General features: G+C 35.7%; 1 long non-coding RNA gene across 1 annotated transcript; it reads right to left on the bottom strand.

Annotated features, from left to right (window-relative positions):
• Positions 1 to 1,548: 1,548 nt before the first annotated feature.
• On the bottom strand, positions 1,549 to 2,454 carry LOC149566261 (uncharacterized). Its single transcript, XR_016361536.1, has 2 exons — positions 2,215 to 2,454; positions 1,549 to 1,824 (listed from the first exon to the last, which is right to left on the bottom strand). It is a non-coding gene; the product is annotated as an uncharacterized LOC149566261 (long non-coding RNA).
• Between the last annotated feature and the right edge of the window lie 14,388 nt (positions 2,455 to 16,842).

The following is a 16,842-nucleotide window of genomic DNA, read 5'->3' as shown; positions in this document are numbered from 1 at the left end:
TAAATGAGGGGATCTCTTTGATTAGCAAAAGATCCTATCTATCCTATCAACATAGTCTTAATATCAACTAAAAGAAAAAATCTACACACAATCAAGGATAAAAGCCATGGTGTTTTTTCTTCTAAATAATAGTTTCAGAGTTTTTAATATTCTACTAAATGTTAGCACTCAAAGAGAAATTATTATGTATATGTAACAATGTATTTTTAATTTTACTTTTTTGGTGAAACATTATATTTATATTAATAATAATTGGTTCAAAAAAGCTCTTAGAGAAAAGAAATAAAAAAGAAAAACTCCAGTCATTGCTTGGTACAAAAAAGAATGCAAAAGAAGAAATATTGCATCAAGAGAGACTATCTATTAACAGTAATGAATCTTGTCCTAGAGATTCTCAAATCGAGAATATAGTAATTACAAAGGGCCCAAAACTCATATGAATACAATTCATTGATTGCTGGTAAAGACAAGACCCAAAGCCCAGTGAAAAATGTCATAGAGATTACAATCCCTAAGCTACATCAAAAACTTCAATTAAGACCATGAAATTAGAAAGCCGTCAGATGTAAGTGTAATCCAAGACCTTGACCTACATATAATATCTCAAAAGAACAAGTGAGATCCATAAAAGAAAAAACATGCGAAATCATAGAGAAGCCATGGTTTACTATCAAATAAAAAATGAGAAGGACTCAGCCTTATTCTAAACATATTCTTTTGTCATAATATTAACCAAGTTGGGGAGATCAAGGAGGTTAAGTCGGGAAAGTAGTGACTTGTTTATAATAGTCATTAGAAGTGACATTGATGGTGAAATCAGTATATAGATTAGTAAAAAAAAAAGATTTATTATTTTAAAAATAATATTTTGAATAGTAATTAAGTAATAGAATAAAATAAATTATAGTAATCAAAAGTGAATATCACATTAATGTAATTTTCATTGTATTACTTAAAATATTCTAAATAATATTTCTTTCTTTAATAAAAATAATATCAATGTTTACTAGATTAAGGAGGAAATATTACAATTTTTCTCCATTCATCTCCCCTTCTAGCTCCCATTTTTCTAAATTAATCACTATTTATTAAATATAAACATTTTAATGTATAATAGCTGTATTTCTTAAATAAAAAATATATTACATCAAATTAACATCATGAAGGCTATTTTTCTTTTTGATATTTATATATCTCTTTAATAAATTATTTATTTTGTCTTTTTATTTTGGCTATTACATAATATATGATTTTAATTCTTGCTAGTGTTGAGTTCTCTTGGTGCTGAATAAAAATACATTTTCTTACTGAATAGCTAGTACCGTTTATTCTTCATAAATATTATAATTATCTTTCAATATAAATTTATAATCCCATTTCATTATGGAAAAACATCTTATCCATAAGTACACGATTACATTCATCTGTAGTTATTTTTCAATATAAATTCATAATCCAATTCCATTATGGGAAAACATCTTATCCATAAATACATGATTACATTCATGTTAAATTACGTCGAGCTTCGATAGAATTCACAAAATACACTGAAAACAAATGCCTTCCCCATAAGAGTTTTATTATTCCTATGATACAAATAAACAATGCAAAGATAATATTACTGGACTGCTCACAAATATACCACCAGACCCACTTGATACAAATAAACAATGCAAAGATAATATTAACAAGATTAGTCTACTCGCCAAAGGCCAAACCAACTGATGGTGCTTTTTATTTTGAATATAGCTGTACTGAGACAAATTTAATAGTCAGTGGACTGTACAACTGAGGCCCTAAAACGTTTCCCTGTCAGCACTTGAACTGCACACATATTTATGATCAGCAACGTCGACAAAATATGGTTAGAAATTCTTAATGGAAATTACAATAGGACGCTGCAATCTTCTATCTAAATTATATAGGTGATCAATTTTCTAAAAATCGAAAACATCATAGATTTTTCTGATAATTTCAGCATTGGATCTTCATGATCTGCATAGTTTATAGTCGAAAACAACAAAAAATTTGGAAAAAAATTACTATGTTTTTATGAATCTGAAAAAAAACATTTGACTTTGTTTTATCTTTAATACATTTTGATAAAAATTAGCCTGTCCCATCACAATATACCATAATAATGATCAAAACCATTTCATAACATTTTCCTAAAATAATTATAACATATAACAGGTTTCATGTAAAACAATATACCTATGGCGGACTCATCTCGAGATGTTGGATCATGATGTACCATAACGAATTTCTCTTGTAAATTAACCTCAACCTCCCCTATAACTCCATCCAAGGCTTGCAGAAGTTTTTGAATCTCCTTCTTATGGGACTCCTTGTATGTACCCTCAAGTCTCAGCTTGGTCTTTCTCATGATGGCTTTGTTTTAAACCTCCAAAACTGAATTGCAAATCAAGAAGATGATGTTTTCCTTCGCTTTGATAATTGGAGATGATGATGTTTTCCATGGGCATTGCATTGTATTTATACCAAAAAAAATCCTATACGCGTTATAAAATGGACATTTTCCTGTTTTCTTCGTGTCCACTGAGTAATTCATCATACCTTGGGTAACACTCTACCTGATATATCCTTCCTTCTACTTAACATGCAAAAACCAGGAAAGCAGTAGTCTTTACAGATCGACGCCGCTTACGAAATTTCCCCATTTTTGCATTGTCTTACAAGTTATTGAATTTGCAATTTTGCCGTGTATTTCTATAACATCTTTCTCCTGTTATTAATGGCGAAATTTCCATACCCGTCCCAATATAAAATTTGAAGCTTGAACAATTCAAGAATATTTTATGAAATAGAGAGTGAAATTGCCAGGAAATAAATTAACAAACTCCGATTTTAGCAACACTGTAATTACTTGTTGCAAATGAATTTCAAGTTCCTGAAGCAGCTTTAATTTAATTGCATGCCAAATTAATAAATCCTCTCCGCGTACGTCTTTCAACCATTGTAAAAAATATCTCAAACTCTGACTTATAAAATCAACATTTTTACGTAGCTCACCATGCCTTGTGCGAGACTCTACCTTGAATAGTAGTGCAATGGCGAAATTTCCACTCCACTCCCATGCCAATTCAAATCGTAAAGGATCTGTAAAATTTGAAATTTGAACGATTCAAATTGAAAGGGAAAGACACCGTTGGTTTCACCGCGCGATAAAAACTATCTAGAGCTGAAATTCACATTAATGGCTCGATTAAAATGGGTTTGACAAAAGTATGAGCATGTTCTCTTACTACTTTGATATCCGACACTGAAAAAGGTGAGAAGAATTTTCCATTAGGTCGACACGTTGAATTCTCAACTCTCCTTTATTCGACACCTTCTTTCTTTCAAATTTGTAGCCCATAAATAAGCTTTACAAAAGGGCTAGAAAGTTCTTATCCCATCTAAGATAGACCATTTTTTGGGAACAAGTATAAACTTTCAATTATCCATTATTCAGAGTAACAATATAGAAAACATCATGTAGAAAACATTTGACTTGTATAGGATCAAAATTCCACAAATAATTAACATAAACATAAAAAGAAAAAACAAAAAATATTTTTGGAATTACAAGCCTTCTTTATTATTCTTCCAAACCCTCCTCTACTACAATGAAAGAGATCACAAATTTTAATACAAATCTAAAATTACTATTTCTAGACATTTTTTCATTAAATTATTTTTGATTAAGGCTAAAACAAGATTTTTACAAGGCACCCAAGACCCCAATTATTTTACAGAAAAAGAGAAAGCATTAAGTCCTTAAACAAAATTGTGTTTAGAGTAGCATAAACACCCACAACCATTACTAGCAAAACTTGACAAAAGCTAACACAAAAACCAACAAAAGTAAAAAAAAAAAACTAACAAAAGCCAAACTAGGGTTGATGTGACAAAAAAAGAAAAGACAAAAATAGAACTAGACCAAAGCTTCAACTTTATCTTTCAGCTCCTACTAAATATCTTAAATCTTCTCAAACACCTGTTTGATGTCTTGATGAGAAATATGGGTCTCCTTCTTTTGTTTCTTTTTTCTATTGGAGTGAGTATGTTTTTTAGGTCTAGTCTACACCTTGTCCTTATCAGATTCCTCTAGATGTAGCACCAATTTCACTTCCTTGCCCTAGTCCATGAGACTCATGACCATGTTCAAACAATCAATAATAGAGTCCAACATATCATGGCATTTTATTAGCTCTTCCTTGGTGGACTTTTCCATTTTTTCTATCTTTTTCTTTAGCTCTTCAATGACCTCTTCTAACCCTTACTACTCAGTGACATTCTCCATCTGCCCACTCTCATATTTCTTATTTTCCATCTCGTGACTTCTGCCCCCTAAGGTCCTACATCTTAGGTTTAGAAACTTGATAAAGTGAAAGGTCCATTTATCAAGCCTCTAGGAATGTAGGGATATTTCTTTAGCAATTTCCAACAGCCCATGGGGAGGATTGACAGCTAGGTCTCTAATGTCATCTGCAGTAATTTTAACATTAATCTCATCTTCACCAACAACATGCAGGATAGGGGTTATCTCCTTCCTCTTTTCTTTCTCTTCCTCAAAAGATTTATCCCTTCTCTTAGACTAACATTCAATACCCTTCCTCTTGACATCATTAATAGAAATATAAACATCATGGTCAATGGACTCTTCATTGTTTACTTGCCTGATAGCTTCATTGGGTTCTTCATCATCCACATTATTCTTCTTTGACTCCTTTTCATTTTTCTTGGTAGTAGAAGGGGAGCTTGTCCCCTATTGGTTGATCAGGGTATATTTTTCTTTCTTTGCTGAGGAATTAATAACATTATGCCCAAAGCTTGATGAAGTAGGAGAATCCATGCCACCTCGTAACATTCTTTCAACTGATTCAAAAAAAAAATTTCCTCCAAAATGTCCCTTTCCATCTCCTCTTTCCGTTGACCCTCTTTCTCCTCTTTCTCTTCTTCATAGTCATTGTTTTCCTCATAATCCAAAACTAACTCATTGATTTTAATTTGCTTCTTTTTTGTAGACCGAGGGATTTCGAGACCTAATCTCCCTAAAATCATTTTCCCCTTCCCCATCTTTTCCAACAAAGTTATAGGGATAACTTTAAGAAACCCCTTTCGAAAAAAAAGCCTAACATGCTGGCGAATCCAACATCTTGTGGGTAGGAAAATTTTAATATCAAGGGTGATTTTTTTATTTCATATAGGGAAATAAAATATTATATATTGGCGATTTTTTTCTTGCCCTAGCAAAAATCATTTTAAATGTGGCAAATTAATGTTTTTTTTTCACTGATGGATATATAAATGATGGCTATTTTTCCCTTGCCAAAAATGAATTAATAATGTCAAAGGTAAATTACTTGTTTTGTAGGAAAATGAATAATAATGGTCTTGGCTAATCTTCAGTGGTAAATTAAAAAATTGTTTAATCTGAAAGTGAAATTTGCACATGTATTGGCTAGTGACTGTACTGACTGTTGAGTAGTCACTTTCAAGTTTCAACTTGTGTATTGTCTTAGGTGTGTTATTAATAGTGTCGTAACATCATTACATCAATGTCACAATTACCAAGTCGACTATCATCACTTTTGTTATGTTAATAGTGAATACAATAATTTTATTGACCATTGATTAGTTAGAGATCAACGATAGTAGATGCATCTCAGGGCCACTTGCTTGAAAAGAGTTGGAATCACACATAATTCTCCAAAATGGAGACACGTGGAAAATTTTTCTTGGAAATAATTAATCATGTCGGGCACTGTTGACTATCCAATATTAAAATTAATGGTTAATGTCAGCACATTTTGGGGTTTCACACACTTGAAAATTAATAGGAATACAAAAAAATAAGATATGGAAGATTGTGAATGCCAAAGAATTAGATGCAACTATAGTCTACCATTAAATAGGCTCTTCAATTCCTCTTTCAATATCATTTCTCATATTCTAATTTCTTCAATCTGAATCTGGTTTTGTTGGTCTGAATACATACTTTACTATTTACACTTACTTAAGTTTACTTAGGTTAATGTATTAGTTAATTATTTTGCATTATTTTATTATTTTTATTTGTGAGACACTTAGGAGTTTGCACACCTTTTGAGTTGTCATGTAGACAACACAGGAATATGCAACTCTATTTAAGCACATGGTGTCTACAACACTATTTTGTGTGTCACAGCCTTGTAGGCTTATCCTCTCATCACCGCACTTACTTTCGTGCTTAATGGAGGATAATCCATAACTGGTGGACATGTGCTTGGTTGTATGACACATCATGATGCTAACTTCTATCCATTCTAGAAGCTCTCCTGAGGCCTTTATATTCAGGTACTTCTAGTGTACTCTTATGATGAACCATTTATTGAATACATTTTTATTCTGATCATACTCTCTCTCTCTCTTTGGTCTACTATGTGCTTGTGTTTGAGTTCTTAGTTCCTAGGTGAATTTTTTCCTTAGAAAAATTCTTACATGGTATCAGAGCATAGAGGTTTTCTCATCACAAGCTGTTCAAGACCTCTTGCTTGCTTCATCACCTCAGCCCAAATTCGGAGTGCTACAGAAATTGAGAGCATCCAGCACCAGATCTGACCTCTCCATTGCATCTGAAATGCTTAACCAGTGAAAAATGACTATAAACTTGGCTACCTTGGCCCATAGTCACCGTGAGGTATATTTTTTTTGCAAATCAGAACCTGAAGGCCTCGATTTGTGGTATGGGTATGATCTCTTGTAGATCTCATTGATTATTTTCGAATCTATATTTTTTATTTTCTCTGAATTTTCGTCACAATTTTTTGCCGAATTTTATTTTATTTTTTATTTTTTCCCTTTGGGCACACGGCAGAGAAAAATATTTTAGTAGACCCGGGCCGTGACACCTCAAATCTGCGATTTGGAAGGTATATTTTGTAATCACAGGTTTTCTATTCAAATTTGCGAGCTCATTTAATATTGAGTTTATAGTGTGGGTCGTACTGCCACAGAATATACCTCTATGAATTCTGCATACCGATAGGTCGAATAAAAAATTTTAGCTCACATTTTCATCTTCCAACATGCAAGATAAGCCGACGGCCATGTTCATTATTAAATCCCAACTTCCACACCCTCACTGCATTCTTCGACATCATTTTTTGAAGTTTTTTGGCTCTCGCTATGGTAGTCATTTGCAATTCTAGCCTTTTATATTCAGGCACTCAAACTCCCATTCCATCACCCATGAAACTCAAACTCCGACTGTCATTTTACTATTCCATGAGACTTTCAAACTTTTCAATGGCAAACAATATTCTGCCACATGGCCACCATTTATTTTCCCATGCCATGTCTGTGGTTTGACATGCAAGCAGAGAACATGAGACTGCCACATCACTAGTGGAACCCATCTCTGCCATGTTAGCACAAGTTTTTCCACATCATCAATGTACAGTCATCTATTCCATATAGTATGGATGCTAACTCAACCTACCACGTCAGCCCATGCATTGATTTTTCTGCTGACATCATCATTTACTAAAGTTAAATTTGACAATCGTCAAAACTTCATTCTAGGGAATTTTACAACTGTGGTAACGGCAATTTGATTGTGAAATTTAGACTCAGTTTCTCCTCTAGACCCCTCTCCAAATTGCTTTTCAGTTTGGAAGCCTGACTTTGCGAGCTCATATCTTGGACATGCAGACTCCAATTCAGGTGCAATTTTTTTTTAAATTAGGTAGAATTTCTTGAATTTTCCAGTAGTGTATTTTTTTCTAGTTTTGGTGCACAAATTTTGTAGAAATCAAATTTCTTGGTAACTGTACCTACATAATCCTGCATTTTGCAGCTTCAGAAGCTCCGTACGGGTACATCTGGTCACTTTTTCATGTTCTATTTTTTTTGAAAGTCTGTATTTTTTTGTCTACTTTCCAGATCTAAAGTTAGATTCTAGGGTTGTGTGGATAAATTTCTCACTTTTAGAATTAGGCCTTCTTTGGCATTGTAAAGCTTTCATTCTTTTTCAGAATTGTTGTAAAACTAAGCTACAGTGCTTAAGTGACAGATTTCAACCTCATAAGGTAGTTGTAAAACAAAAATTAGAAATTTCACTTCATTCATTTTGACAAGTGGCCCATTGTAAACACACTACTTATAAAGTGCCAATGCATCTTTTTTAGGGGGGTCTTTTGATTAAGTGAAAAGGGGGGGTGTGTACTGTGTTTTTTTGTGTCTCTCTATTGTGCTCTTAACTTTTTTGCATCATGGGTTTTAAATGTCCTCCTTTAACTTCACACAACTATTCTACATGGAAAGATATTGCATGGAGTAGATTAATGGAAAAAGGATATAGTCTATATGTTGATGATACAATTACCAAGCCTACTGATGCTAAAGAAATTATTGATTGGAAAAATCAAGACATAAAAGCTTTAGGTGTTATCAGGAGTTGTGTACATGGCGATCTTCTCTTTCACATTAAAAATTGTTCAGAATCTAAAGAAGCTTGAGATAAATTTGAACAGTTGTATGGTAACGTGGATGAAGAAAAGGGATTTAAGATTGAAGATGATCTACTTCTCTTGGTTCCTAAGAATTATGACACAATTCAGGATTATATCTTCAAAGTCAATGAGTATAGGGCACTTCTAAAAGATTGTGGAAATCCCATGAAGGATGATAGGTTGATTCATCACATCCTGAAGAAGCTACTTTTTGAGTATGCCAACTTTGTTTCAAGCTTTAATACTCACAAGTTAACCATGGGATCTTCTTACCAGAAGCCTTCCTTTGATGGATTTGCAGACATGTTGATTGTTGAACAATCTCACTTGGTGGATTTTGGACTTCTCAAGTCATCTAAGACCAATGCCTTGATGGCTAGTGATGATCATAAATTTAGTCAAGGGGGAAAAAGAAATAACAACAAGAAGAAGTTGAAGCAGAAATCACAATCTGAGACACAACAATCATCCTCTCAACAATGTGATTCTTCTTCAAACAAGAAAGGAAGTAATGAAAAGAAGGACAAACTCTTTTGTGCATACTGCAAAAAGCCAAATCATGATGAGCATCATTGCAAGACAAAAAGAATCGATGAGTTAGAAAATCTACTCAAGAAGAATAGAATTCAAGTGCCAGGTACTTCCACGGATTGTAATCCTACCTCTCCAAAAGGTAAAGGTCAAGCAGTTATGGCAAACACGTATTCTTCTTCGGAATGGATACTTGACTCAGGTGCCTCTTACCACATGGGTTCTTCAAGGGAAGAATTTTCTTCATTGAAGAAGTCAAAGGTACCACACATCTTCGTGGGAGATGATGCTAAAATGGAAGTTGAAGGAAAATGACATGTTGAAATGGAAGATGGGGAATTCAAAGATGTTCTCTACATTCCAAATCTAAGCTCCAATCTCCTATCAGTTTACCAAATCACTCACCTTGGAGATGGTCATAAGGTTGAGTTCCTTCCTGATTCAGTGATGGTGCAAAGTCTCAAAGATGATTCATTGGTAGCAGTGGGGAAAGTCAATGATGACAAGAGGCTTTATTCATTCTCCCACTTTGTGCCTAAGAGTCCTTCCCAAGCCTTCTTAACTGACTCTACTACACACATCAACTTATGGCATGAGCGGTTTGGTCACCTTGACTTCCGCTCTCTTCAAAAACTTTTCTCAAAACACATGGTCAAAGGTCTACCCAATATTAGCTCTTCTAAGGGAGAGTTTTCATCTTGTTCAGTGGTTATGAATCTCAAGGAGAAGTATGATAAAGGGAAGTCTTCTCGAGCTCCAGTTTTTCTTCAGCTATTTCACATGGTATTAGCAAGACCCTTTGTAGTGATTTCAGTCAGCCAAGGCCACTATATACTCATATTTGTTGATGACCTTTTGAGATTCACTTGGGTCTTCTTCCCTCATCATAAGAATGAAGTGGTTCATAAGCTTCAAGACTTCAAGACTCATGTTGAAAACAAGTCAAGAAAAGCCATCAAAGTACTAAGGGTGGATAATGAGAACATATATGTTGACATAAGACTTAAGAACTTTTACAAAATTGAGGGGATTGATCTTTAGAACTCACCAAGATTTAGTCCGCACAAGAGATATGTTGTAGCTATGAGGATTAGGACTCTCAAGACCATGGCAAGTTGCATGACTAAGGCCAAGTCTCTTGATCCTACACTTGAAGTTGAAGCCATTAGCAATGCTACTCACATACTTAACAGGTCTCCTCATCCATCCTTAGATGGGAAGACTCCTTTTGAGGCATGGTGTGGTAGAAAACTAGTTGTGAGTCACCTTAGAGTCTTCACTTGTCCAGCATGGGAAAACCTTTCTTCCAGGAGTTGCAAGGCATCGGCATCTCAGCCTTGTACCTTTATCGGTTATGAAGATAATGTGAAGGCTTACAAACTAATGGATCCAGAGACTCATGAGATTTTTGTGGAAAAGGATCTTCTTTTTGATGAAAGTTCTCCCAACTTGTCCTCTACTCCTCTCTATAATTCATACACAGTGGAAACTGATAGTGACACCAACAATAGTGCTTCAACAGGTTTTGACACGTGGGGTTCTATCGATAGTTGCAGTGAGAGGTCACATTAGTCCAGTCCACGTGCTTACATTGTTACACTAAAAGGTCCATCTCAGCATGGTACATCTTGTCTTCTAGCTCCAACTTCAGTTGACTTGGGAGACAGACTTGAGGACTTACATCTTCTCATTGATGGTGATTCTTCTACAGTTGTTACGAGGGCTCACTCTGAGCCTCATGTCCATTCTCTACATGATCAATCTTTCGAGGTTGGTGTGATTTTGGATCCTTATTGTAAGAATTTGCGTAAGGGAAAAATTCACCCAAGAATTAAGAACTCAAACACAAGCACAACTGTAGACCAAAAATGGAGAGAGTGTGATCAGAATAACAATGTATTCAATAACTTGGTTCTAAGATTACACTAGGAGTGCCTGAATATAAAGGCCTCAGGAGAGCTTCTAGAATGGATAGAAGTTAGCATCATGATGTGTCATACAACCAAGCACATGTCCACTAGATATGGGTTATCTTCCATTAAGCACGAAAGTAAGTGTGGTGATGAGAGGATAAGCCTACAAGGGTGGGACATGCAAAATAGTGTTATAGACACCATGTGCTCAAATAGAGTTGCATACTCCTATGTTTTCTACATGAAAACTCAAAGAGGTTTGTAAACTCCCAAGTGTCCCACAAATAAAAATAATAAAATAATGCAATATAATAAAATAATGCATTAACCTAAGTAAACTTAAGTGTAAATAGTAAAGTACATATTTACACCAACACCCCCCCTTAAGTGCAAGTTAGGGGAATGCCCTTAAGCTTACGAACTAGGATAAAGATGCAAAATGGGTCCTGGCTACTAGGCCATGTTAGGTACCCAAGTACATAATGAAAATGCAATCTCCCATAAAGCAGGGAAAGAGGGAAAACCTCATGGGAAAAAACCTCCGCTAAAAAGAGAGATAAGTAAGGATGCATTGATGGATGGAGTAATCAAGACTCCCCCCATTACGACATACATCCAGTATATACATAAGAGAATAAGAGAAGGAAGAGAGACAGAATAGGCTCCCCCCCCCCCAAAATAAGAATGCCAACAAGTGAAAGCTCCTCCGATGAAGAAGCTAGTCCATGAATGCAGAATGTTGTTCCTCCCCTTAGGAAGAAACAATGCTAAAGGTACAGTCCTGAAGATGTGTACTAGCCTAGAAACCTGCTCAAGTATCCCTGTATTGATGTTGAAGTTCACCCCTTCCAATTGTGCTAAAAAGAACAAATGCAGATCTAGCAAGGATGTCTGTTGAACCTGTTCCACTAAACCATCTATCTCCTCAAGTGACAAAGAGACGTCCAATAGTTTTTGTTCATAAGGATCCACAATCACGCCAACCTCAAAAGATTGATCATGTAGAGAATGTACTTGAGGGTCAGAGTGAGCCCTTACAACAACTATAGAAGAATCATCATCAATGAGAAGATGTGTGTTCTCAAGTCTATCTCCCAAGTCAAATGAAGCTAGAGATGGAAGACAAGATGTACCATGCTATGATTGACCTTTCACTATGGTAATGTAAACATGTGGATTGGACTGATGTGACCTCTCATTGCAACTTTAGATAGAACCCCATGTGTCTGAACTTGTTGAAGCACTATCGCTAGTGTCACTATCAGTTTCCACTATGTATGAAGTGCGGAGAGGAGTAGAGGATAAGCTCGATGAACTTTCCTTGAAATGAACATCATTCTTCACAAAAATCTCATGTGTCTTAGGATCCATAAGTCTGTAAGCCTTCGCATTGTCTTCATAACTAATAAAGGTACAAGGCCTAGGTTACAGTGCCTTGCAACTCTTGGAAGATAGGTTTTCCCATGCTGGACAACCAAAGACTCTAAGGTGTGTCACAGTATGTTTTCTATCACACCATGCCTCAAAAGGAGTCTTTCCATCTAAGGATGGATGAGGAGATCTGTTAAGTATGTGAGTAGCACTGCTAATGGCTTCAACTTCTAGTGTAGGATCAAGAGACTTGGTATGAATCATGCAACTTGCCATAGACTTTAGAGTTCTAATCCTCAATGCTGCAACATCTGTCTTATGCAGATAGAATGTTGGTGAGTTCTGAAGATCAATCCCCTCAAATTTGCAAAATTTCTTAAGTCTTCTGTCAATATATCTGTTGTCATTTTTGACTCTTAATACCTTGATGGCTTTCCTTGACTTGTATTCAACATGAGTCTTAAATTCTTGAAGCTTATGGACTACTTCATTCTTATGATTAAGGAAGAAGACCCAAGTGAATCTTGAAAAGTCATCAACAAATGTGAGTATGTAGCGGCCATGGCTGACTGAAGTCACTGCAAAGGGTCTTGCTAATACCATGTGAACTAACTAAAGAACAACTAGAGCTCGAGAAGACTTCCCTTTATCATACTTCTCCTTGAGATGCATATCCACTAAACAAGATGAACACTCCCCCTTAGAAAATTTGATGTTGGGTAGACCTTTGACCATGCGTTTTGAGAAAAGTTGCTGAAGAGAGCAGAAGTCAAGGTGACCAAACCGCTCATGCCATAAGTTGTTTTTTGAAGTAGTAGAGTGAGTTAACAAGGCTTGAGAAGAACTCTTAGGTACAAAGTGGGAGAAGGAATAAAGCCTCCTGTCATCATTGACTTTCCCAACTGCTACCAATGAATCATCTTTGAGACTTCACACCATCACTGAATTGGGAAGGAACTCAACCTTATGACCATCTCCAAGGTGAGTGATTTGGTAAACTGATAGGAGATTGGAGCTTAGATTTGGTACATAGGGAACATATTTGAATTCCCCATCTTCCATTTCGACATGTCCTTTTCCTTCAACTTCCATTTTAGCATCATCCCGCATGAAGATGTGTGGTACCTTTGACTACTTCAATGAAGAAAAGTCTTCCCTTGAAGAACCCATATGGTAAGAGGAACCTGAGTCAAGTATCCATTCCGAAGAAGAACTTGTGTTGGCCATAAGTGCTTGACCTTTACCCTTCAAAGAGGTAGGAGTAGAATCCTTGGCAGTACCTGGCACTTGAATCTTGTTCTTCTTGAGTAGATTTTCGAACTCATCAATTCTTTTTGTCTTGCAATGATGCTCGTCATGATTTGGCTTTTTGCAGTGTGCAAAAAAGTGTTTGTCCTTCATTTCATTACTTCCTTTCTTGTTTGAAGAAGAACTACCTTGTTGAGAGGAGGATTGTTGTGTCTTAGATTGTGTTTTCTACTTCCACTACTTCTTCTTGTTGTTGCTTTTCCCCCCTTGACTTGACTTGGAATTATCACTAGCCACAAAGGCTTTGGTCTTAGATAACTTGAGAAGGCAAAAATCCACCAAGTGAGATTGTTCAACAATCAGCATGTCTACAAATCCATCAAACGAAGCCTTCTGGTGAGCAGATCCCATGGTTAACCTATGAGTATTAAAACTTGAACCAAAGTTGGCGTACTCAAAAGGTAGCCTCTTCAGGATGTGATATATCAACCTATCATCCTTAACGAGATTTCCACAATCTTTTAGAAGTTCCCTATACTCATTGACTTTGATGATATAATCTTGAATTGTGTCATAATTCTTAGGATCTAAGAGAAGTAAATCATCCTCAATTTGAAATCCCTTTTCTTCATCCACTTTACCATACAAATGTTCAAGTTTATCCCAAGCTTCCTTAGATTCTGAATAGTTTTTAATGCAAAAGAGAAGATCCCTATGTACACAACTCCTAATTACACCTAAAGATTGTTGGTCTTATCTTTTCCAATCAATGAGTTCTTTAGTATCAGTAGGTTGGATAATTGTACCATCAACATATAAACTATATCCTTCCAAGTAGAATAGTTGCATGAAGTTAGAGGAGGACATTTAAAACCCATGATGTATAAATGAAAGAGCACAAAATAGAGACACAAGAACACAATGCACACCCCTCCTTTTCACTGAATCAAAAGACCCCCCCAAAAGAGATGATGTTGGCACTTTATAAGTAGTGCATTTATAATGAGCCACTTGTCAAAATGAACAAAGTGGAATTGCTAATTTTTCTTTTACAACTACCTTATGAGGTTGAAATCTGTCACTTAAGAATTGTAGTTCAGGTTTACAACAATTCTAAAAAAGAATGAAAGCTTTACAATGCCAAAGAAGGCCTTATTTTGAAAGTGAGAAATTTGTCCACACAACTCTAGAATCTAACTTTAGATCTAGAAAGTAGACAAAAAAACACACACTTGCAAAAAAAATAGAACTTGAAAAAGTGATCAGATGTGCCCGTACAGAGCTTCTGAAGTTGCAAAATGTAGGATTATGCAAGTACAATCACCAAAAAATGCAATTTTTGCAAAATTTATGCACCAAAACCAAAAAACACCACCACCACTAAAAAACTCAAGAAATTTTACCTAATTTCAAAAAAAACTTCCACCTGAATTGGAGTCCAGATGTCCAAGTTACAAGCTCACAAAGTTAGGCTACTAAACTGAAAAGCAATCTAGAGAGGAGTCTGGAAGAGAAACTGTGAAGTTAAATTTGATGGTCAAATAGCCATCACCATAGTTCTAAAATGTCTAAAAATGACATTGAGATGGGCATCAAATTTAACACCATGAAATGATGATGTCAGCAAAAAAGTATGCCCTCTGGATGATTGGGCAGCTGACATGGAGTTTTGTATGGTACAGACTGTACGAAAAAATTGCAGGCATGTCAATGCTAATATATACAGGGGCTGACTAGGCAGATACGACTTTTCGTTTGCCTGCCTGTACACGAAGACGTGGGCGTAGTTAACTCTGTCACATGGCAGTGATTGCAGGTCGAGGGGCGATCAAAAGGGCACCATGTGGCATGTTTGTGCGCGGGTCTGTTGGAGTTTAAATCTGTGACTATCAAAGATTAAAATTGTCGATGCCGGGTTTGCAATTCACAGTGCTGAATTTGACTGTTGTTTGTCCCGCATTCGTGGGGACAATGTGTTGCAGACTATTTAAATAATAGTCTTTGCGACTTGCAAATGAAACGACCATAGATGGTGTTGGAGGCTCACTGGCTGAGGTGGGCATGCTCACCGATGAGCCAATTGCCAGATAATCTGTTGTGGTTGGGCTGGGGTAAATATGTGGCTACTGGGATTATAGTAGGTCACACTCAAAAATGTTAAGGTCTGCTTAGATTTGGTTAGCCAGCGCACAAATTAAAATAAAACCTACCAAATAAAAATAATTCTACCAACTATATAGATCTGAGATTTGATCGCTCAGGTTTGTAAAATTTTTTTTTGCAAATTTCCACTAATATTCTGATAGGGGAAATAAATAGAAAAATAATAAAATTTCAAATTCAAAAAAATGAAATTACAGATTTGAAAATAAGATCATACCCATACCGCAAATCGGGGCCTCTAGGTTTTGATTTACAAAAAAAAAAATTCTAACGGTCGACTTTAAGCCAAGGTAGGCATTCTTATGGTCAATTTTCACCGGTTCAGCGTTCCAAACGCAATGGAGAGGTCAGATCTGGTGCTGGACTCTCCCAAATTCTGCAACACTCTAGATTCAGGCTGAGGTGATGAAGCAAGCAAGAGGTCTCAAATAGCTATGTGATGATAAAGTCTCCAAGCTCTGATACCATGTAAGAATTTGCCTAAGGGAAAAATTCACCCAAGAACTAAGAACTCAAACACAAGCACAATTGTAGACCAAAAATGGAGAGAGTATGATCAGAATAACAATGTATTCAATAACTTGGTTCTAAGAGCACACTAGGAGTGCTTGAATATAAAGGCCTTAGGAGAGCTTCTAGAATGCATAGAAGTTAGCATCATGATGTGTCATACAACCAAACACATGTCCACCAGATATGGGTTATCCTCCATTAAACACGGAAGTAAGTGTAGTGATGAGAGGATAAGCCTACAACGGTGAGACACACAAAATAGTGTTGTAGACACCATGTGCTTAAATAGAGTTGCGTACTCTTGTGTTGTCTACATGACAACTCAAAGAGGTGTGCAAACTACCAAGTGTCTCACAAATAAAAATAATAAAATAATGCAATATAATTAAATAATGCATTAACCTAAGTAAACTTAAGTAAGTGTAAATAGTAAAGTATGTATTTACACCAACACTTATGAACATCAATTAGTGGAGGTCTCTTTATCAGTTGAGGAGACAGATGGTTCAGTGGAACAGGTTTAGCAGACATCCTTGTGAGATCTGCATTCATTCTTTTTAGCATTGTTGGAAGCGATGAACTTTAGCATCAGTACAGGGATACTT

Source organism: Cupressus sempervirens, chromosome 3 (genome assembly GCF_028749045.1).
Source record: "Cupressus sempervirens isolate cs-2001-9-10 chromosome 3, ASM2874904v1, whole genome shotgun sequence".
NCBI lineage: Eukaryota > Viridiplantae > Streptophyta > Pinopsida > Cupressales > Cupressaceae > Cupressus > Cupressus sempervirens.
This window is presented reverse-complemented; position numbering and strand designations above follow the sequence as displayed.